The sequence below is a fragment of the Acinonyx jubatus genome, chromosome D1, assembly GCF_027475565.1.
Source record: "Acinonyx jubatus isolate Ajub_Pintada_27869175 chromosome D1, VMU_Ajub_asm_v1.0, whole genome shotgun sequence".
Classification (NCBI taxonomy): domain Eukaryota; kingdom Metazoa; phylum Chordata; class Mammalia; order Carnivora; family Felidae; genus Acinonyx; species Acinonyx jubatus.
The window spans coordinates 23,352,970-23,377,720 of NC_069390.1; the positions used below are offsets into that span (position 1 = coordinate 23,352,970).

Here is a 24,751-nt window from a genome sequence, read left to right on the forward strand (position 1 = left end):
CATGCTGTGGTAGAGTGTTTCATAAAAGGGATGACCTACATGGAAGTACAATCGCAAAGCCTTGTAGCATACATGCTGTTTTAAAGATTAGTTGTAGAAACTTAGTAACCATACTCCCATTGATGTTCAACATGCAGGTCATTTACAGGTCACTCTAAACGTTTCAGTAAGGAAGAACACAGAATGCATATGATACAAGGATTAGAATTTGACTGCCTTTCACAGTGGCTTCAACCTTTGTATTCACAACATGCTTATTTTGGTTTTTACTTTTTTATGTTTTCATAGAGGGAGCATGTACACAGATTTCAATTAATTATTACCTTCAGACCATAAAACATTGTTATAATTAAATCACATGCATACCTTTTCAATTTTTAATTTATATGTATATTTATTCAAATGTTAACTTGAATATATACACTATGATGTTAAATATATATTTATCTAATTATTATTTATTTTTTTAATGTTTATTTATTTTTGAGAGACAGAGACACAGACTAAGTGCAAGGCAGGGGGCAGAGAGAAAGGGAGACACAGAATCCGAAGCAGGCTCCAGGCTCTGAGCTGTCAGCACAGAGCCCGATGCGGGGCTTGAACTCACAAACTGTGGGATTATGACCTGAGCCAAAGTCGGACACTCAACTGACTGAGCCACCCAGGCGCCCTTATATAATTATTTTTAATAATATAATGGATATTGGTGCACAGGGGCCATGCTAATTTTCTCTGTATTGTTCCAATTTTAGTATATGTACTGCTAAAGCGAGCACTGATTTTGGTGAAATTACTGTGTGTCAAGTTAAAACATTACCAACAACTTGAATCTAGATATTTATGCCTTTTTCTTATCCACTTGTCACCACCAAGTGGTAAGGTATAGTCAATTTGTTTAATGTTAGCTCGCTTTTTAATATATTTTTAGTATACACATATATTTCTTGGTCTTGCTTTTTAAAGAATATGTAGTCTTATGTAAACTGCTTTTTAAAAATTTTTTCAAATGTTTATTTTTGAAAGAGAGAGACAGACAAAGCATGAGCTGGGGAGGGCCAGAGAGACAGAATCCAAAGTAGGATCCCGGCTCTGAGCTGTCAGTACAGAGTCCGATGCGGGGCTTGAACTCACAAACAGATCATGACCTGATCTGACATCTGACACTTAACCTACTGAGCCACCCAGGCGCTCCTGTAAACCTGATTGTTTTTTTTTATATTGCATTATGACATTAAAATTCATATTTTACATGGAACATTAATTCAATAATATTCACTGCTGTATAATATTCTATTGAGAATGTATCACAATTTAGTATTTCTCCTGTCAAAAGACATTTCTGCCATTTCCATATTTATTGCTATTATGAATTATGATGTTATGCATATTTTTATATATATCTCACAGGACACAAATGCCAAAATGTCTTTGTATATATACTTGGAAGCAAAACAAGGTCAGAGGATATTTGAATATTTAAATTTAAAAGAATGCCACACTGTTTTCTAAATTGCTTGAATCAACCATCAGTTTTTAAGAAATCCATATGCTTACTAATATTTTTCATTAAGTTTTCCAGTTGAATGGATATAAAATGGTAATTAATATAAACATTCCATATATTCATTGGCCATTAATATTGTTTCAACTATAAATGGCTTGCTAATATCTGAGTACATTTTTATTGAGTTGTTTATATCATTCTTATTTATTATTGAGGATATTGAGGATACAGATATTTATCTCTATCTTTAGCTATATCAGTTCTATGTGCCACAACTGTCTTCTCTAATTAATGGTTTATCTTTATATTTTCTTTAATGCCCTTTTGGTAAATGTAAGTTTTAAGTTTACTTTTTAAGAGCATTTTCTTTTTGTGCTTAATTCTTCTGTATCTTGATGAAGAAATCTTACTTACAAAAATCTAATAACACATTCTTTAAAAAATCAACTGTTATTTGGCCTTCATCAAGGTCATAACAGCAATTAAATAGACAAAGGAAGTCTCTTCAACCAATAGTGTTGAGATGACATCATATTAAAAAATAAATAAATAAAAACAGAAACTTTGGCCCCTATGTAATGTCTTACATTGTAAGACAATTATTTTGAAATGTGTCATAGAGGTAAACATAAAAGCTAAAGCTATATGGTTTCTAGAAGAAAATAAGATAATATCTTCACAATTTGACAGTAAGCAAAAATTTCTTAGAACTCATAAAGTACTAACTACAGAAGAAAATTAATGTTAAAGTAATAATGATAAAAAAATAATAAAGGCATGTAAAGCATAGTGTTTCTAATTTGCTAGTCTGAAGATTTTCAAGTGGCAAACAAAACAGCTAAGCAATTAGCAACAGTCCAAGAGTAGGTAAAAACATAACAAGGTTCATCAAAGGGAGTACTGATCAGATATATGACCTTGAGTTCTGTCTACCGAGCAGAGCGACCACATGTCCACTTTCAGTTCTGCATAGCTGGTGCTGAGTTTGAACAGGTGCAATATCCCAGTGGATGCCACTGCATTCCAGTTTAGATGAACCATCCGTGAAAACAGGCTCAGGCATTTAGTAGAGGCTCTGTGAACCCAGGGCCCCACTGAGCCAGCAGATTTGCTTTAGGCAGTAGAAAGGAGGACAAAGCTCCCCCAAAAGGGATAGCTGCAACTTCTTCATGTAAAAAGCCAAGATGTTGAAGGGGCCAAAACACAACTGTACTCATGAATATTCCATTTCCACTTTCCAAGTGAGTTTTAGTGGACTCTTCCAAAAGGGGACATGCCAAAAGGGGATTATCAGGCTAAAGAGTCATGAGGCCTCTTGAATCAAACATTCATGTCAACAAAAGCACAGTAGCCATCTAATAGCTAGTTTCCAAAAGGGATGCACCCCATAGCATAGTCAGGGAAGTGATGAGTCAAAAACACAAAGAAGATCTCTGGATAAAGGATGACACCCTTTGCCAAAGGTTCCCATTGGCAAAATCATATGCCATGGAAACATGTTGCTCAAAGTGATCATTTGGGTTGTGGGGCTCCAAATGTAAACAGCATGTAAACAGCTTGTTAAACAGTTTCCAATGAAGCCTTTGGTTTGGTCCCCACTCGAAGGATGCTGATTTGAGGTTAGCCAATATAAGAGACCAAGTAGAATGCCCACGTGAGGCATACTGTCTCCAAAACCTAAAAGTCAATAAGGTCTTGGGTCGCCTTTTCGGTAATATTGTTGAGTAAAGAGAAGCAATTTTCCCTGAATGCCAGAGAAACTGAGATTGTGACCCTACCCACATAGTGCCAGGAGACTTCACTTGGTAAGTGGGCCCCTGAATTTTTGTCAGTTTATCACTCACTCCTGCTGATGGAGGTGTGAAAGCACTGCAGTCAGGACCTTTGGGCGTGACAGTTCTAGCTTGCCAATGAACAGGGAATCACCCTTATAGTGAAAGCTTTGCACATCAGAATGTAGAGACATTCATGCCAAATCCTGACCACAGGTGGGGAATGACAGAAGTTTAGATAACCCTGCAGAGTAATGTATATTAGAGGCTTTGCGACATGAATGCAAATTAGTCTTGGTTCTTGGGTGCCTTTGGGATAGAAAACAAGTGTTGGCAATGTTGAAGGCATTATAACAAGTGCCATTAGTTCCTGCAATCAATATCTACAAAATAATATAATAGTATTATAATAATCATAATATCTACAAAAACTGGGAACACAGGAGCAAGAATGGAATCCAATTGGCTTTGTTGCGTTAGATTCCAACTACTGTTGGCTTTACAACTGATGGCACAGGGCATAGTACTGCAGTCTTGAATCTCCTACTACCTGTGATGCATAAAGTCCTTAATCAAGGCTGTGATTTCTCTTTCTCTTCCTCAGATACTGTATTGCTTCCCTTATACCAGCTGCATGAGGACAAGGAGACAGATTGACTTATGTCCCTCACTACCAGTTTTCTACATGCCACAGTCTCTGAACAAGCAAATCCCCCCTTGACTGTATAAGCATTCACAGTACAAGCATGTGAAACAATAGAAATAGTGTATGAGTGGTGGAACCACAAATAATATTAAATTGGCCCATTTGCCAATAGGTCATTTTATCAGTCTTAGAAATCCAATCTAGGGAAGTTTAAGCATGTATACTTGTCAATGCCTCGTTTATGGTTTCCCAAAGGTTTTTGTTTGTCTGCTTGTTTTTATTCCTGTCTCGGGGAAATCTGAGAGGGTCAAAGCTTTGTTATAGCAGCCAGGACCCAACGCAGAAACAAATGAGCAAAATCTCTCAGACTTTCACAGTTCATGTGTGGGCGGCTCTACGGTTGGCATGGTAACCTGCAGAAGAGGCCCAGCTGCTACCATTTTTCCTGACCAAGCAGCAGGTGCCTCAAACCCCCTACTCCCCAAACTTGTAAGGAACTAGCCGAAAATTTAGTAACTGCCCTGGTTCATGCCCAGAGAAGCTGCAAATAGCCCTCCTTCCACTAACGGTGCGGGTGTGTGTCTTTATAAATATGTCCTGAAGCAGAGGTGGGCAGGTAAGGGTCTGCACCATCTGTACAAATCTCTGCCAATATAATGGATGGACTTGAGCATGACTGCCAGCTTGGTGAGAAGTCACCCTACCTGCAGGAGGGTTAGCAGCAATCAGGGCACCGTTTAGACAGCTGTCTTTAACCTACTTTCCGATACACAGCCTGCAAACATCTCACCAATGTCTCCTTATAAACACACTTGATAACCATACAATTTGATCAATGCGTTTGCTGCTGGTTCCAATGTACCTCCCTCACACCTCATAAAACACTTCATTTTTCTTTTCCAGAAATCTGTGCCTCGTCAACATCTAATTCCTGGTACCAAACTACCAAGAACTGTGAAGTGTTTGAGACTCTGCCCTACCTACAAGGTCACAACTAAGCCTGCCTTGGCTTCATGGGCGCTAGAAGAAAACACAAAACTTCCAGGTCAGAGCAATGAGCCAGAGTATTAGCACTTGCGCCAATTTTCTAAACCTCAGTTCCCACACAGAGTGATGAAAAGAGTCAGGTGACACCTGCACATGTAGGTTATATTAGAGGAGAGAAACCCTGAGCTTAGGGAACCTGAATCTTAAACAATGCCCTGGAGGGGGCAGTTTCTTTGTCATAATGGACAGGAAGCAAACCTATCCTTTGCTCCAGAGGTGGATGCTAGTTCTATTTTCCAAGGCTTTTCAATATGCAATATTAACAGAGTAGTCCAGAACAAAAGCAGTCAGTACCTCTGCTTTCAAAACATGTTCAGACATCTTTGGAAAATTGTCACCCAACACTTTGATAAACACTTTGGCCTTATCTACAACTTAGTTAAACATATCTCTCCCTATAACCCAGCAATTCAACTTGTAGGTATTTATCCAGAGGAAATGCAAATGAATGTCTATAAAAGGCTTGTACTAAATGATTATAGCAGCTTTATTCATTATTAACCAAACATCTCACCTGTACACCAACAGGAGAACGGATAAACAGATTGTGGCATAGTCATACAATGGGGTACCACTCAGCAGTGGGTAGAACTTAAAAATATTCTTTGGAGTTACAAAAGCAAGAATGAGTACATATAATTTCATTAATATGTACTTCTAGAATGTTGAAAACTAATTTCTAGTAATAGAAATAAAGTTTGTAGTTATTAGGAGGTTTAGTCTGGGGACAGGCATGAAGGAACTTTCTGGGGTGACATATTTATCAAAATTTATCTAAGTATACATTTAAGATCTATACATCTACAGTGTATAAATTATGTGAAATTAAAACAAATTAGCTTTGACATTTAAATGTTTAATTTCTCTGAAACTAATATTTTTGTATCAAGTCTGGAGTTTGATTTATAAAAACAACCATGTTGTACAGGCTTGTGTCAGACACTGTTGTCATGTTTTACAAATATTAACTAATTTAACTCTCACAACATTACTCTTATTATCCCCTTTCACAAATGAGGAATCTGAGGCACAAAATAGTTAAATACTCAAGATCACACAGGTAGGAAGTGGCATAGATTTGAAACCATGGAAGCTAATCACTACCCCATACTGACTTCCAATACTGTCTTACCTTTTTGGTTGTTGCACTTGTTGTGACACATTTGAAGGACTGATATACACAAATCAACACTAAGTCAATAATTATGACCCTGAGTTGCCATTTTGGATGATAATTTTATTGCCTTGAATATGGTCTCTTATATCATCAAGACAAATTACTTGAATTATTTAGACCTATGCTGCCCAGTAACTAATAACCACCAATGCCACATGGCTATTTAAATTTAGATTAAAATAAATTTAAGTTTAGTTCTTCAGTCACATGAGATGCTTTTCAAGAGGTTAATGGCCATATGTGCTAGTGGCTACCATATTGGACAAATGTGTTACATATATAAAACAGATCCACCATCACAGAGAGTGCTATTAGACAGCACTAGGCTAGAGTCATCCTATTCAAAGGGTTTTCTGAGGCCAACGACTTGGACACTCACTACCTGGGCATTCGCTGGACATGTAGGACCCAAACCTATTGAGGAAGAATCTGTGTTTTAATGAGATTACAAGTTATTGGGTCACCTGTGTGGCTCAGTCAATTAAGTGTCCAACTCTTGATTTTGGCTCAGGTCATGGTCATGAGGTCGAGCCCTGCAGCAGGCTCCATGCTGAGTGTGGAACCCACTTAAGATCTCTCTTTTTCCTTCTGTCCTTCCCCTCCCTCTCTAGCTCAAAAGAAAACAAACAGAGAAACAAATGGATAAATAAATAAATAAAGCCATAAGACTCCAAGTTATTAAAACATGTATTAGTCAGTATTTCTGATGTGATGTTAAATTTGACATAGCCATTAAATGTGATTAATGAATTGATGTCATTCTGAGTCTGTATTCAACTTCTCCTAATGAACTGATTCTAGTATTCTTACTTTTTCAAAAAATTGTTTCTTAGGCTCCAACAAACTGAATAATCTGACATACATGTACATCTGATAATTATACATGCAGTAAATCTAAATTTTACAGTTATCCCAAACTGATGACTAGTCTATGGAGAATTTACAACTCAATCCTGTGTTGTGGTTCTCTGCCTGAGACTAACAGTCTAATAGTTGGTTTCATATAACTGCTGCTTCCTGACTTTTGGGAGGTAAAAGATTCAGGATAATGGGAACTAGAAAAGAGCTTCATCATATATTTGAGAAAATATGAAGAAATCAAACATAGTTAATAGATGGATAGAATATGACCTCAGAGTTTAGAATCCAAGTTCATAATCTTACTCTATATATGTCAATGATAGTTACTTATATATTATTCACATGTAAAAAGCTATGACTTAGTATAAGTCATGGTCTTTTTTTAAGTTGTCGTATTTATATGCAATTGATGATACCAAAGCAACAAGTTGGAAAAAAATTTCTAATATTCTTGATTTTTAAACATGATACTAAATTTAGTCTTTTTTCTTTGTAACTATTAACCATTTCATCATCTAGTATGTCAGAAAGGACTTTCATATTTAACAACCTAAAAAGTTTTTGTGTTCTTTGCAAAAAGTAGCGTATAGACAAAACTGACATATTTTACACAAGTTCTTTCAAGAAATGGCCTTGAGTTGAATCTGCTGCATCATATTTACAGAGACATTATATACGGTGTTTTATCATATAAGCTATGACAGGTTGCCATCCATTAGTTTACTTAATCTTCTCAAAAACTGTTTTAAGTTGATACTATTATCCCTAATTTTCAGATAAAGTTTGGATACTCAAAAGAATAATACAAGCTGGTAGGTAGAATTTTATCACAATTATTTTATAGTAAAGCCATTCTTTTTTCACTACACTGCATTTTGTATTCTGCCCCCCACCAACCTGTTTTTCCATGTGGTGGAAAAAAGAAATACAATTATTACATACATATATTTATATATGTATTTTTTTCCTACCTAGGAAAGGAAAACAGGGGCACCTGGGTCTCTCAGTTGGTTAAGCGTCCGACTTCAGGTCAAGTCATGATCTCACAGTTCGGGGGTTCGAGCCCCACATCGGGCTCTGTGCTGATAGCTCAAAGCCTGGGGCCTGCTTTGGATTCTGTGTCTCCCTCTCTCTCTGCCCATCCCCTGCTCACACTGTTTCTCTTTCTCTCAAATATAAATAAACGTTAAAAAAATGAAAAGAAAAAAAAATACTTCAGAAATTTCACGTCACATAGCCAGGGCTAAAGTGAACATGTCAAAATTCACAGCTGTGTGTTATCTACAGATGTGTCCGAAATGATGAAGTCTTTCATAATTTGATTAAAATAATCATTGTCTTATAATATCAACAAAAACTATTACTTTTAGGAACCTGATTATTTACTGAGTGGCTTCCATTTGTTTAAGTTTCTCTAACTACTCATAAATGATCTAACTTGCATTGAAAGTCTATTTAGTGCTGCATATTATGCAGAGTAATTTACATATTTTATCTCAAAATTCTCATCCCAGTATAGATGAAATAGATTATATAACCCCATTCTATAGATGCTTTTCATGTGCTCCAAAGAATCAAGTAATCTTCTCAAGTTTATATAACTAGTAAGTCAAAGGCTATTAGGCTGTGTAACCCACTTAATAACTAGCAACAAAGCAGAGAGTCCATTTTAGCAATTTTTTCTTCCATGTGAACAACAGCCTTGCTTTAGCTGATTAACAGCAAGTGACCTTGACTTTGGTCTTACTTCTATAAGCTGGAGCCCTATTTATTCTGGCATTTGCTTCTACTTAAGCATCTCACAGATATCAACAATGCAGTGGTTGGACAATGGCAGGTAGAGGGGGAACCTAAGGAATATCATTCATTCCTTTTCGGCCAACTTTACACCTGTTAATTTTTGTGAAGGAAAAATCAGTATAAGTGGAATATCTGACATTATTGTTATGCTAATATCCTATTCCTATGAACTGCCTTAATTGCTGAAAGGATATATGTATTTGGATCTGATATTTTATTTACTGAGGCTGATTGCTTAGTCTGTTATCAGATAAATATTGACAGATGTTTCAGAAAGATAATGAGAAAAGGCATTTGTGAAATTTGTAGCAATTTATGTTAACTCATAGAGCCATTTTGGTATTCAGTCTTATTCAGAGATAGAAGTGAAAGCAAGATGTCTTTTTTTTTTATCCACTTAATTACATTCTTTATTTGTATATAATTACTTTCTTTAAAAATTACTGCTTGAAGGCAGAAAGGGCGATAGTCTCTTAAAATCACTAATAAAAACTTTGCAACATCTTAAACAATTCAAAGTGAAGATTCCTCAAATGTCAACTTCAGGACAGTTTTGCAGTAACATTGAAAGTAATGCATTTTCATTATAGACACATTGGAAAATAAATAAATAAATACAAAAAGATGGATAAAAATAACTATAGTTCTACAGTCATAAAAATAACTATAGTTCCACAATTGTTACCCAAGGTCAAAATATGTATGTTATTGTATTTACTGTTGGCCTTTTTTTCTTAAGGTAGACAGGATTTTTTTCCTTTAAAAATAAAAATGGGGGTGCACCTGGGTGGCTTAGTTGGTTAGCATCTGACTTCAGCTCAGGTCATGATCTCACGGTTCGTGGGTTCAAGCCCAGCATTGGGCTCTGTGCTGACAGTTCAGAGCCTAGAACATGCTTCAGATTCTGTCTCCCTCTCTCTCTGTCCCTCCCCTGTTCATGCTCTGTCTCTCTCTCAAAAATAAACAAACATTTAAGGGACGCCTGGGTGGCTCCGTTGGTTGAGCATCAGACTTCCACTCAGGTCACGATAGCGGTTTGTGAGTTCGAGCCCCGTGTGGAGCTCTGTGCTGACAGCTCCGAACCTGGAGCCTACTTTGGATTCTGTCTCCCCCTCTCTCTGCCCTCCTATGCTCATGCTCTGTCTCTCCCTGTCTCTCAATAACAAATAAACGTTAAAAAATATTAATAAACATTTAAAATATTTTAAAAATAAAAATGGTGATCACTCAACATGTAGAACTTATAATCCCTAAGTTTTACATAAATCAAACTGAATATATATTATATTTGAATGCTTTTAAGGTTTCCAGTACTCTTCAGTAACACAGTTCTAAATTCTGAATTAATTATAACTGAAATAATAAGTACATCTGTATCACTGAAACCCTTCTTATTTACAAATGAATGTTTATTCTCAAAGTCCAGGTTCTAAGACTCCTTGCATAAACATTTCAAATTATAGTTACCTATATACAGATAAGAAAATTAATACTGCTGATTTTCCCAAAGGTAGTTGAGAGACAATTTCACATACACTTGTTCCCTGAGATTTTAAAAAGGGGCAATACTAGTTTTATTGTGTACTTCTGCTAAAGAAAGAAAGAGGCCACAACAACTTCAGCAGGCACCTAGACTTGGCTGGTAATGAGCTGTGTAATTTTTCCCTGTGCAGCACTGCGAGCGCAATGCAAACCTGCCTACTTGCAATGTTCCTTTCACTTAAGAGCAGTCCCAGGGTGGCACACTGAGGTATTCCTGATGCCAGAACTCCACCATCATGGACAGCAGTGCTCCTCCCTGGCCTAGATGTGATCAGCAACATGAATTATATAACCTGAATGTGAAATTAGGTTGGTCTATAAACTTTTTTTGAAATGGATGGGCTTAACAGCATTCCAGATACATCGCTTAGAGAGTCATTCACTCAAGAGGTATCTGTTGAGTTCCTTCTGCATTTATTGCAGGGTGCTAATGTCTCAAGATGTAATGATGAACAAGAAAAAATACACCCTTTTGTTGTCATATTTAAACTGAATGAAATGGGTATGGTTGGATGTTCTAATAGAAGGGAATCTCTTCTGTAAACCCATCTGCGTTGTTTTGGGCAGAAAACACCAAACACGGGACATCTTACCTGGCCCAGATACCGACAGGATTGCCAGCTCTTTCTTGATTTCATTGGTGGCGGTGCACGGCTGTTCTTAGTGGAGTGGCCATGGTTTTTCCTTTCATTGTCCCTAATGAGAGAGGTGGAAAAAAGTTCTCAGTAGAGTCACCTCTACACTTTCCTTTAGAAGAGTGAGTTACTCTGAGTCTCCCTAAAAGCAGCCACTGAATTGGCATTATCTGAAGGCAAAGATGGTATTTTCCCATAGGAAGATGGTTGAGTAGCTAGCTCCATATTCTGGTAAGGGAAATGCCATCAGAATGTTCATATTTGGAGAATTTTGGAAGAAATGCTGCCACCTGCAAGGATTCCTGGAGAAGGAAGGGTCTCTCTAGTTTTGAACACGTGAGGAAGCTAAGCTAATTTTGCAGTTCAAAGGAATCTTCCGGGAGAAGTGATAACAAAAATGCTGGCTAACAGGGAGCTAGTTATTAAGCTGAGCGACAGCATAAGTTTTTGTGAAGGCCTAGAATTTAGAGAAAGAGCAAGGCAACCCCAGCCAACAAAATGTAGTGTTTTTGTGTCTTCATCCATAAAATGTGACACAGGCAGCAGTGAGATTTGAGTGGCTAGAATCATGGAGGGCATCATGAGTGCTGGTAAAAGATTAGGAAAATATCCTGAAAAAAGAAGAGCCATTGAAGCAAGAAAGTATGGTTAGCAAAGATGGATGCATCACCATGGGCATTTCAACTTGGTGCTCACTGGAAGCATATAAATATACTTTCCTCTTATCAAAATTACTATAATGATAACGAAGAAAATTTAGTATGAAGAATAAGGAAAAATAACCCACATATTGTGCTGTCAACAATTTTAAATTTCCCATATTTCTTTTCCATATGTTAGTTTGGCATAAAGCAATTGGTGGTCAGGTTTTTGTTTTATTTTGTTCATTAGAGTTCATAGAGTAAAAAGATCTTCCTGGGTGTTTAGTCCATTCACAATCCTTATCTTAGTTGACTGATGAGTATCATGTGACATAATTTCTCACTACCACTGTCTTGATATTCTGTCTTTCCCTGGCACACAGGTCAGCAGCATCCAGGTTTGATTTACCTCCTTCACCTGGACTGCTTATTGTGAGTTACCTTTTCTGGTTCCCCCACTTCCCCCTAACATCTTAAATTGCAGTATCACAGAGCTTAGTGTTTGGTATCTTGTCCATCTTTACTCACTCTCCTGTTGACATAATTCATTATCCCATATTAAAATACCATCTATGTGCTGAAAACTTCTTATGTATCACAGCCCCTTCCTAAACTTCAAAGTCATGTATCAAACTGCCTACTTGATTTTTCCACTGAATGTCAACCAGGCATTTCAAATTTAATGCATTCAAAATTTAACTCTTGATTTGCTTCCCTTTAAAACTTGTCTACCCTCAGCCTTCCCAAATCATCCAATGGCAACTCATCTTTATATTTGCTCCCATCAACAACCCTGGAATTATATTTCTCTTATCTCTCATATCTAATGTCTGGGAAAGTAATATTGGCTCTTCCTTCAAAATAAATTCTTTCTTTTTTTTTTAAAACAGTGCTTATTTATTAATTTTGAGAGAGAGAGAGAGAGAGAGAGAGAGACATAGAGAAAAAGAGGGCATGAGCAGGGGAAGGGACATACAGAGAGAATCCCAAAGAGGCTCTGTTTTGACAGCACAACCTCAACTCAGGGCTTACAAACCGGGAAATAATGACCTGAGCCAAAATCAAGAGCTGGGCACTTAACTGACTGAGCCCCCAAAATCAATTATGATTTTGACTTTCCATCACTAATTTCTTTGCAAGTTTCCTAGATTCCACTATTATCATCCATTCCCTCACACACAGCATCCAGAGTGATTTTTAATTTTTTTAAAATGTTTATTTAGTTTTGAGAGAGAGAGACAGAGAGACAGAGATAGAGTGTGAGTTGGGGAGGGGCAGAGAGAGAAGGAGACACAGAATCTGAAGCAGGTTCCAGGCTCCAAGGTGTCAGCACAGAGCCCAATGTAGTGCTTGAACCCACAAACCATGAGATTATGATCTGAGCTGAAATCAAGAGTCAGATGCTTAACCAGGCAGCACCTCACTTGGTTTTTTTTCTTAAATTCCGCATATGAGTGAACTCATATGGTATTTGTCTTTCTCTGACTTACTCCGCTTAGCATTTTACTCTCTAGTTCTAGTGATATCATTGCAAACAGCAAGATTTCATTCTTTTTAATGGTTGAATAATATTCCAGTGTGTGTGTGTGTGTGTGTGTGTGTGTGTGTGTGTGTGTGAGTGCGTGTGTGTATGTACACACACATACCACATCTTTATCCATTCATTTATTGATGGACACTTGAGCTTCTTCCATATCTTGACTATTGTAAGTAATGCTGCTATAAACATAGGAGTGCATGTATCCCTTTGGATTAGTGTTTTTGTACTCTGAATAAATACCGAGTAGTGTGATTGTTGGATCATAGGGTAGTTCTATTTCTAACTTTTTAAGGAACCTCCTATTGTTTTCCATAGTGGCTGTACCAGTTTGCATTCCCATCAACAGCAAAAGAAGGTTCCTTTTACTCCACATCTTTGCCAACACTTGTTGTTTCTTGTGTTGATGATTTTAGCCCTTCTGACGGGTGTGAAGTGATATTACATAATAGTTTTGATTTTCATTTCCCTACTGGTAAGTAAGGAAGAACATCTTTTCATGTGTCTGTTGGCCATCTGGATGGATGTCTTCTCTGGAGAAATGTCTATTCATGTCTTCTACCCATTTTTTAACTAGATTATTTGTTTTTTTGGGTTTTGAGTTTTATAAGTTCTTTATATATTTTAGATACTAACCCTTTATCAGATATGTTATTTGAAAATATCTTCACCTATTCCATAGGTTTCCTTTTAGGTTTGTTGATGGTTTTCTTCACTGTGCAGAAGCTTTTTATTTTGATGTAATCCCAATAGTTTATTTTTGCTTTTGTTTCCCTTGCCTCAGGAGACATATCTAGAAAAATCTTGCTGCAGCCAATGTCCAAGAGGTTACTGCCTGTGTTCTCTTCTAGGATTTTTACGGTTTCAGGTCTCACATTTAGGTCTTTCATCCATTTTAATTTATTTTTGTGCATGATGTAATAAAGTGATGCAGTTTCTTTCTTTTGCATGTTGCTGTCCAGTTTTCCCAACACCATTTGTTGAAGAGACTGTCTTTTTATCATTGGATATTCTTTCTTGCTTTGTCAAAGTTTAATTGACCATAGACTTGTGGGTTTATTTCTGGATTTTCTATTCTGTGCCATTGATCTATGTGCCCATTTTTGTGCCAATACCATACTGTTTTGATCACTAAAATTTGTAATATAACTTGAAGTCTGGAATTGTGCAACCTCCAGAGATTTGTGAAAAATGCTGTTGGCATTTTGATAGGGATTGCATTAAATGTGTAGATGGATTTGAGTAGAATAGACATTTTAACAATATTTGTTCTTCCTATCCATGAGCATGGAATGTCTCTCCATTGCTTTGTGTCCTCTTCAACTTCTTCCATCAGTGTTTTGTTGTATTCAGAGTACAAGTCTTTCACCTCTTTGGTGAAGCATCTTTTTATTTTTAGTGCAGTTTTAATTTCTTTCTGCTGCTTCATTATTGGTGTCTAGAAATACAACAGATTTCTGTATGTTGGATTTATATCCAATGACTTTACAGAATACATTTATCAGTTCTAGTAGTTTTTTGGTGGAATGTTGCAGGTTTTCTGTATATAGTATCATGTCATCTGGAAATAATGAAAGATACTTGTTTCATACAAATTTGGGTGCCTTTTAATTTTTTTTTCTTTTTCTCTCTCTTTTTTTTTTCATCTGACTGCTGTTGCTAGGACTTCCAGTACTATGTTGAATAAAAGTGGTGAAAGTGGACATCCCTGTCTTATTCCTGACCTTAGGGGAAAAGCTCTCAGTATTTCCCCACTGAAGATGAAGTTAGCTATGGGGTTTTCATATATGACATTTATTATGTTGAGGTATAGTCTCTCTCTAAACCTCCTTTGTTAAGGGTTTTTATCATGAATAGATGTTACACTTTGCCAAATGCTTTTCATGTGTCTATTGAAATGATCATATGGCTCTTCTTATCCTTTCTTTTATTGATGTGATTTGATGTATCACATTCACTGATTTGTGAATATTGAACTACTCTTGCAACCAAAGAATAAATCCCACTTTATCATGGTGAATTTCTTACATGTATTGTTGAATTAGGTTTGCTAGTACTTTATTGAGGATTTTTGTATCTATGTTAAACAGAGATATTGGCCTGTAGTTCTCTTTTTTAGTGGTGACTTTACCCAGTTTTGCTATCATGATAATGCTGGCATCATAGAATAAATATGGAAGTTTTCTTTCCTTTTTTATTTTTTTCAAAATAGTTTGACAAGAATAGGTATTAACTCTGCTTTAAATGTTTGGTAAAACTACCTGTGAAGCCATCTGGTCCTAGACTTTTGTTTGTTGGGAGTTTTTTGATTATTGATTTAACTTCTTTGCTGGTTACTGGTCTGTTCAAATTTTGCTATTTCTTTTTCAGTTTTGGTACATTATATGCTTTTAGGAATTTATATAGCCATTTCTTCAAGGCTGTCCAATCTGTTGGCATATGGTTTTTCATAATATTCTCTTAAAATATTTTGTATTTCTGTGGTGTTGATTGTTATTTCCACCCTCTCGTTTATAATTTTATTTATTTGAGTCCTTTACTTCAGAAGTCTGGATAGAAGTTTACAATTTTATTGATTTTTTTCAAAGAACCACCTCCTGGTTTCATTAATGTGTTATATTGTGGATTTTTGTTGTTGTTTTTGTTTGTGTGTTTGCTTGTTTTTAGTTTCTATATTATTTATTTCTGCTCTAATCTTTATTATTTCCTTCCTTCTGCTGGTTTTAGTATTTTTGTTTTGTTGTTGCTGCTGTTGTTCTTTGTATAGCTCCCTTATGTGTAAGATAAAGTTATTTATTTGAGATTTTTTCTTGCTTTTCGAGGTAGGTCTGTATTTCTATAAATGTCCCTCTTAGAACTGCTTTGCTGCATCTCAAATGTTTTGGACCATTATGTTTCCTTTTCATTTGTTTCCACATACATTTTTTATTTCTTCTTTGATTTACTTGTGGACTCGTTCATTGTTTAGTAGCAGTATGTTATTTAACCTCCATGCATTTGTGGTATTTCCAAATGTTTTCTTGTGGTTAACCTCTAGTTTCAGAGTGCTGACACAGTCTTGATTCTATTTTTCCTATGGTAGTTTTCCCATACCAAAATATGATATAATTTATTTATTATGCTTATTATTAGAAGTCTCTATGTGTCCTACTTCTAGTGTGATCATTATTTTTTCTCATTTTGCTTGGTAATATATGATGGGACTCTAGAACATTGTCTGGCATAGAGACATTCAAAAATGTTTGTTGCACACATGAATGTAGTATTTAATGGCTTTCTGAGTTAGGATCCAGAATCATAATGCATATCACACTTCAATCATTTCTTTTCTCAATGTCAAAGGCATCCATTAATATACAAAATATTTTTTTGCTTGTGTTTGTATCTGGAAAAAGAAGGATGGATATATGATGAGGACTGTGACAAAAGAGGGTAATGTGGCTTTTATACTGGTTTAGGCTGGGATAAAAAGATGGTTTTGACACTCACTACTTCCATAAAAATAATTTCTTCCTTTTGAAAGATATGGTCTTTTTTGTATTTATTCCTACTCAAGTCTTCTGCGTGGCAGATCTTGCACTTGTCATCTGATCAAAACCATTATCATTGACTTTTATATTTAACAGCTAGGAAATTAAATTAATTGTGTGAACAGAAATTTGCTTTAGAGAAAAGTTAAGAGTGCCATCCAGTTTCCATGTGATAATGAACATCTTTACTTATATCATAGGTTGGTACCTGACCATGATTCTTTGTCCGAGCTCCCCAGAGTTTAATCTCTACCTTCCTTTTTCTTTCAAATTGGAAATGAGATAATAAGTATGCTCTCAGACCCAGGATGATTTGAGGTACCTTAAAATTATTTAGAATAGGCAAAAAGGAAAATAAATTCGGAACCATGATGCCATCTGTGTGCTCTTTTACTCAGCCTCCCTTTGCCTGTGGGGCACGGTTCAGCAAAGTCACTTGGTACATTGGTATGTTCAGGTTCATAGCTGATGGCTTTGGGTTTCTGTTCTCACTTGATATTGTGAGTAATAAGCCCCAGTTTACCAACTGATGAGTGACTTAATAGAAAAAGGGAGAACAAGTGTCAACAAAATCGAGAAGCTACCCACAGAGAAAAGAAGCACTTTTCTTTTTAAGTCTAATTTGGGTTCTATATTAAAAAATTGAGTGAGAATCTTATCCCACTGCTCTCAGCTCAAGAAAGAAGTGAATGCCAAGTGGCAACAATTCTCCTTAATTTTTTTTTCCTTTCTTTATATCGAATGGGTGAAAATTACCCAATTTGTACATCTATTACAAGTTGCTTGAGTGATTCCCAGAGAAGTGAGCTATATTCCTCTTTCCCTGCACTGCTGCACAGTGTTTCAAGGCGGTACAGATGGATCAAGTGAAGATCTTTGACAAAAATACTTGCACTGCTAAGAGTTTATAGAGGTAGCTTTAAGCTGCTTAAAAGCATGCATATGGTATGCGCTTTGATTAATTAGAGTTATTTGGCCAAATGCCATGACACAGGGAAAAAAATAATAACTTGTTGTCTAACCCATGACTTTACATAGGAGAAAACTGATTTGCAGATAGCTCAATATATATAATAAGAGTTTTGTAGATATATACAAATAGCATATTCCACCCCTTTTCTGTTATCAAAGGAGATAGTGTAGCACTGTAAAGGAGCATGAACTTTAGGATCAGAGTGAGAAAGAGTTATGTCACTATTCTCCAATTTCACCGAGAGGGATTACTGAAGATCTCTTACCCTCATCAATAAAATTAAAGTAATGATTCTTATATCTTGTGATATGGAAGATAACTACAGTAAAATTAACAACAACAATAACAATAATAATTTAAAAAGTACATATTCCAGGCATTCTCATAAGTGTTTTACATGTACAAATGTCCCAACAACCCTAAGTCTATCATGTTATTATTATTCCCATTTTATAGATGATTAGCTAGTCGTGAAATTAAATGGCCTATGTAAAGCAATAGGTATAGTTCCTGATATATATTGTATAAGAAGTTTAAATTGCCATTCCATCATCGCCATAATTATCCTCATTGTCATATTATTATCCACATTTTATTAATATTATTTTTATTATTATGTAGTAGGCATTTTTCTTCCGTTTACACACTCTCACACCATAAATGATCCCAGGCTCTGGAGCAGAAAATTGTGGGTTTGGAGAGGAATTCTCCATTTACATCAAAGTTTCCACTATAACAAATGCAACACCTACTCATTAGTAAATAATCATTGGTTTTAAATTATTCATCTCCTTTTATAATTTTTTACTCTATACTGTTTATTCTAGGGAATAAGATGTGACTCAAGATGTCTCCTGATACTTGACTTCATACACACACACACACACACACACACACACACACACACGTTCCTTTCACTTCACATTACAGTTGTTTCTTACAGGATAGGTCATATTCCTGATGGTGTACAATGGGATGGCTGATGTAGATTTGGTGCAGTTCTCTTGGGATATGCATGTTCTCAGTGAACATAGGACTGTGCTGAATGCTATGTTCTAGAAACCTTTTTGTAGGTCTCCTCTTCCCTGTCAACCATCTACAATTGATCAAAGATCAAGATATTGTGGTGGAGAAGAGGAAATAAATACATTATCAAGCCATTCTTACTCATTAATATGGTAGACAATAAAAGCACATGTCAAAATCTTAACTTTCATTCCTTCTCTTCCTGTAAGAGTTATTAGAGTTATTTGGCCAAATGCCATGACACAGGGAAAAAAATAATCACTTTTTGTCTAACCTATGACTTTACCGAGGAGAAAACTGATTTATAGATAGCTCAATATATATAATGAGTGTAAGAACTTTGTAGAAAAATAAAAATAGCATATTCTACACCTTTTCTGTTATCAGAAGAAGATATGTGTGCTTCAGACTTCATACTTATCATTATCTAGGGCCATTAAAAGTACACAGAGTGATCAGGACAGAAAAGTATTGATGAAATGCTATTTAACTTCCAAGTGACACATCTATTTAAGCTGTGAATAAAACTATATTTCACACTTGATTTTATTTTTTATATCTTTTTAAAGGTTATTTATTTTCAGAGAGAGAGAGAGAGAGAGAGAGAGAGAGAGAGAGAATGAGCAGCGGGAAGAAAGAGAGTGGGGGAGAGAGAGAGAGAGAGAGAGAGAGAGAGAGAGAGAGAGAGAGAATCCCAAGCAGGTTCCATACTGAGCTTGATCCCATGACACTGGGATCATGACCTGAGCCCAAATCAAGCATTACTGAGCCACCCAGGCATCCCTCACACTTGATTTTAAATCTGCTGTTGTTAGGTTCACATTTCAATTATGCCTCATTTTCCTAAAATGATACATTTGGCTTATAAATTTCACAAGCTAACAGCTTTTGGAAACATCATTTTAATTAAAACCTATGTCTCAATACACTTTCTAAGACAATCAGAGGGAACATTTGAGAAAAGTTTATCTGATTCTCTTTAAGAGTACCAGTTTTCTTGGGGTGCCTGGGTGGCTCAGTCAGTTAAGCGTCAGACTTCGGCCCAGGTCATGATCTCACAGCTCATGAGTTTAAGCCCCGCGTCAGGCTCTGTGCTGACAACTCAGAACCTGGAGCCTGCCTCAGATTCTGTATCTGCTTCTCTCTCTGTCCCTCCCCTGCTCATGCTCTGTCTCTGTCTCTCAAAAATAAACATTAAAATTTTTTTTAAAAAGACTGTTAATTTTCTTGTAATAAATTTGGACAATGCAAAATTCTAGTAGAGACCTGGGTGATTTGACCAAAATAACCCTAATTATTAGATTAAAAAATCAAGGAAAATATAAAGAAGCAGTAAAGCTACATTTTGACAATTTATATGTAGAGGGGAATTAAGTCATGTTAATTACATAAAATGGCTTCTTTCTAAAAAAGAGAAGATATCAAAACTTAAAAGGGACCTAAAAGATTAAATCCATCCATTATATACAGGAGAGAACACTCGAAAGTTTTTCTGTGCCTTGACAGGCATGATCTTCTTAGTTCTGAACAAATGTTAAAGTAAGAGGGAAAACAGAATACAGAGGAATGAACCTAGATTTTGGCTCTGACATTTCACAATTCGGTTTGGTCGAATGCTAAAGCTCAGTTTACTCATCAGTAAATTGGAAAAGAAGCACACTTCATAAATATTTGTGAAGCTGAAAATGATATATACCATACATTTACTGGAGTCTCTGTGCAGAATAAGCAATAAACATATTACTGCTGCTGTGGGTTATCAGTTTTGTTACATTAATCATCTCATCCTCCTGAACTGAATCTTGTATATTTCTTTTGTTACCAAGTCAATAACAACATTGTATTTTCTTCCCTAAGGATCTAGGATAATATACAGGTACTGTTCAATGGAGAAGGAATGGAAAAAAGTAAAAAAAAATTCAAATGTTTACAATGCTAATGTTGTATGTTGAACGTTTAATGTTTACAACCTTAAGGTCAAACACACACACACAAACACACACACACACACACACACGCACACCTCACAAATTTGCGAATCAAAATAGTAGAAAGAAAAGACCCTATCACATGGGAAATATCTTCCGTTTATACATATATTTAAATACACTAGAGGAAACTAAAGAAACATGTTGAGTAAGAAACTCCAGGCAAAAAAATAGTATGTTTATCATTTTATTTATATAAATTTCATTTTTTTATATCATGTATTACAAAAACTACCACACAGTCTTACATGTCAAGGAAATGATTGCTGTAGGTAATGTTATAACTAGAAGGAAGCATGAATGCTCAAATATTCTTTTTCTTCATATGCATAGTGGTTCTGTGGTAAAATAGAATTTTTTATGATATGTGCATTTTTTCATATAGCTTCACCAAAAATGTTACTTAAAATTATATGTGAGGAACTAATAAAAGTGAGGCCCAAGAAGTTATCAACCAATTGACCCTCTTTGAAAGTTACTAAAATATTTACTAAAGCAGGGGAAACACAAAGCAGGAAAGGGAAGTGAAAAAATAGAAGATGGTGAAAAAAAAACAATTAATAGACATATTGAAAATGTAACAGAAGAAATGTTCATACCATACTGAAAACTCTTTTTCAAACAAAGACTTTTTACATCTTTATTACAACAGGACAAACAGGGCCCAACATTAATTTAATGTTTGGATTATATAATACATGGTTTGATTTAGTCAAAGAAACAATTTATGTGTTTAATGTAGTGGTGGATGCTGAAAGTATATTAAAGAGTTTTTGAAATACAGAGAAGTGTGAGCTTAATTCAAGGAAAGAATAACTGATCTGGCTGGCTAATTCTTTGGAAAATTTTCTAAGTCCCTGGCCCTTAGTGTGAGGGCAGGTCCTCACTCCAATACCATTTATATCACTTGATTGTCAGAAAGAGGAAATTCTGCCATAAACCTAACAGGCTATCACTTACTAGTCTTTCAAGATTTTGTTGGTCCTTGCTGGGTCTCTGCTTAGTTCTTGAGTTCTCAGTGCAAACGGCTCAGATAGCCCTCAAGGATTTTACTGCAACCTGGTTTGTGTTTGTATTGGTTTTATTATCTTGAACTATGAAGACAAAGCAAGTTTGATTGCTTAAAGCCCATTGTCTTTCTTGAGCCACAAGCAAATATTCAAGACCTGTTTGATTTTGTGTGTTTTCTCTAATCAGTATGTAGATTCCTATTTCCCTCAAGGTGTTTGGAATAAAATTTGCCAGCTATTTAATAGTAACTAGGATACCTTGTAGAGCTCTCTCTGTTCTTTTATTTTAATCCTGGTATTAGATTTCTAAAGGCCTTTGGAACCTAAATTGCTATTTTTTGAGGCCTGGTAGGTCTTTATGCTATGATTTTTTTTTTAGGTAATTCTAAGCAGGACAGATGAAGTCCTCAGAAAATGTTCAGCTGTCATTTCCCTAGCTAGACTTCTTATATTATTATCAGTAAAGTCAATTGTTCTGTATACATAGGACTAATGTAATTTAAAAAAAAATTATATAACATTGGCATTTATTGATAATTACATTTTAAAGTTTTATTATATTTAATTATTTTCAATGATTAAATAATTCTTAAATTATAAGATTATATAGTATATAATTATATATAATTATAATTCTTAAATTATTATATCAAATTAAATAACTGTTAAAAAGGTAAAAATATAATAATGCTTTGGGTTTATACTTACATTAATAATTTACTGTTAGTAAGTCTGAGGATGGCCTTGATGATGAGTTGGGTGAACTTCCAAAGTTAAGAAAACACATACATAACATATCCACAATAGACGAAAAATAAAAATAGAAAGCTCTTGCAGAGATCAAAACTCATAATTATTTCCCCTACAGACAGTTTTGGATAGCATGCTGCTAAATAGGTTAAAGAAAGAACTTAGGTGAAAGAATTCTGAAATACCATCTAAAGCAGACTCCAGCCAAATATCTCAGGCTGTGAATTCATCAAATTGGAGCCAACTAAGCAAGACTGAAATAACTAAAAAGAACCCTGAAAAAACTGCCTTTTGGCAAAGGTGACTTTGCATTTTTTTACTTTCTCTAAATCAACAACCACTTGAAATTTAAATTTAAGGAAAAATTAAGATAAAATAAAATAAAATAAAAATTCAAGGTTTAATTATTGAAGTGCTTTTACAAATAACATATGGTTTGTTGCCTTCAAAATAAGCAATTGTAAATGATTAAATGTTAGAATTTTCCTACAGTATTTTTTTCAATTCTTGATCTCAAAGTATATTCTTTTGTGAGATATTCAATACATTGTTCTCTATAAAATAGTTAGCTTTTGATGTTTCTAGAAATTTGAAAATTCATATTTGACTAGGAGCAATCTGTTGAGTCTTGGAATCCTTCAAGAGAGATATTAAATGGCAAAAGTTTTATCTCTTATTCATGACTTGTGGTGAATGTTTTAATGATTTCAATATTTTCTACACTGAATTTCAAATAGAAAGTCTTTAAAATAATCTATTTTATAAAGAAATGCTATTCTATTCTATTTCCCATTTTTTACCTGATTTCTTATTCCCTATTTTTTCCATGATTACAAAATAAAACTAGGTACAAAATGTCCAGAATATAATGAAAAGAAACAGAAGATAAAAGGAAGGAAAACTTACATTTTCCTTTCCTACCATATATTAAGTGTAACTGCTTGCATTTTTTTCACTTAATTCTCACAATAGCTCATAATGAATCAATTTTATTTTCATTTTTTACATGTTAACACTGGCACTTAAAGCAGGGAAGAGTAAAAGTGACTTGTTCACTTTATAAAACTGTAAAGAGGGGAACCTTGGAGTCAAGATCAAGTTAGTTTGATAGCAAATTCTTATACATTTCACAGCACTGTAATCTGTAGTTTCTGAAGTAAATTTTGGTAAATGTTTATTTGTTTGCTGTAAAACAAACAAACAAAATCTAATAAAATCACCTCTGCTACATTTTTGAGAAATATTATTTTAATTTCCCTTTGGTAATAGAACAAAGAGGATCAAATTCCTGCTTAATTTATTATGGTTTGTGTAGAGAAAGAGTATTAGAGAAAATCTGACAAAAAGTTAATTTATTTTAGAATACACTGGTGTCAAAGGAGATGAAACCACATAACCTTTTATATTTGATGTTAAAAATGGAAGGGTGGTTGATGTTCACACTTAGTGTCTTGAATGCTGAAGATATAAGGAATAAAGATCCAGCTAGGTTACAATAGATTTTTAGGTAACAGAAAGAAGTAAATGCTATTTAAGTAATAAGAAGAAGTAGAAGATGAAGGGGTGAGGGAGGAGGAGGTAGAGGAAGAAGAGAAGGAGAGGAACAGTAAATGCTATTAGAAGATGGTTTAGGAAATATTTGGAAGTAATTTTGGAAGTAACTAAATTTCTGGGTTTTATTTGTCTATAGCATGCCATTCAAGGGAATAACTGAAGATTCCTTTAGTATCCAAGCATAATAGTAGGATGTCAGAATTATAGAGGATGGCTAAATCAATCAAATCTTTACAGATTAGGTAGGGAAGTTAAGAAATAACACATGTTTACTTACATGTGTATACTTTGTAAGTACACAATGGATTATAAGGCGAAGGCACAATCACAAAGCTGATATCCTCATAGTAAGATGGAAATCTTTTTGACATTCAACAATGCAAAAATAAACAGAAGACAGGCAAGCAATGAGGGATGGTGTTTTCAGAGGTGACTTTGAGAAATACTGATGGGCAAGGAGAAATGAGCAGAAGATGAAAAGAGGCCCTGCCAAGCAAATGATTCCTTATCTTGAATTGCTTATATCACTGCCTGAAAAAAAATGTGATTTTCCGTTATCTGTGTTGTCAACTAGAACCTGAGATTAACTTTCAGAAAACCATTATGAAAATGGCATCACGAATCGTAGGCTTTCATTACTATAAATATATTAGATAACTAGCATCTATAATAAAAATTACATGACGTGGTCTTTTTAAGTCTAGTACAATTATCTACACATCAGTGCAGAAAAGAGGTATCAAAGCATACCTGAGATA

At 35.1% G+C, this 24,751-nt stretch overlaps 1 pseudogene; it reads right to left on the reverse strand.

Moving 5' to 3' along the window:
- Positions 1–675: 675 nt before the first annotated feature.
- On the reverse strand, positions 676–776 carry LOC113603521 (uncharacterized; annotated as a pseudogene).
- Positions 777–24,751: the final 23,975 nt, after the last annotated feature.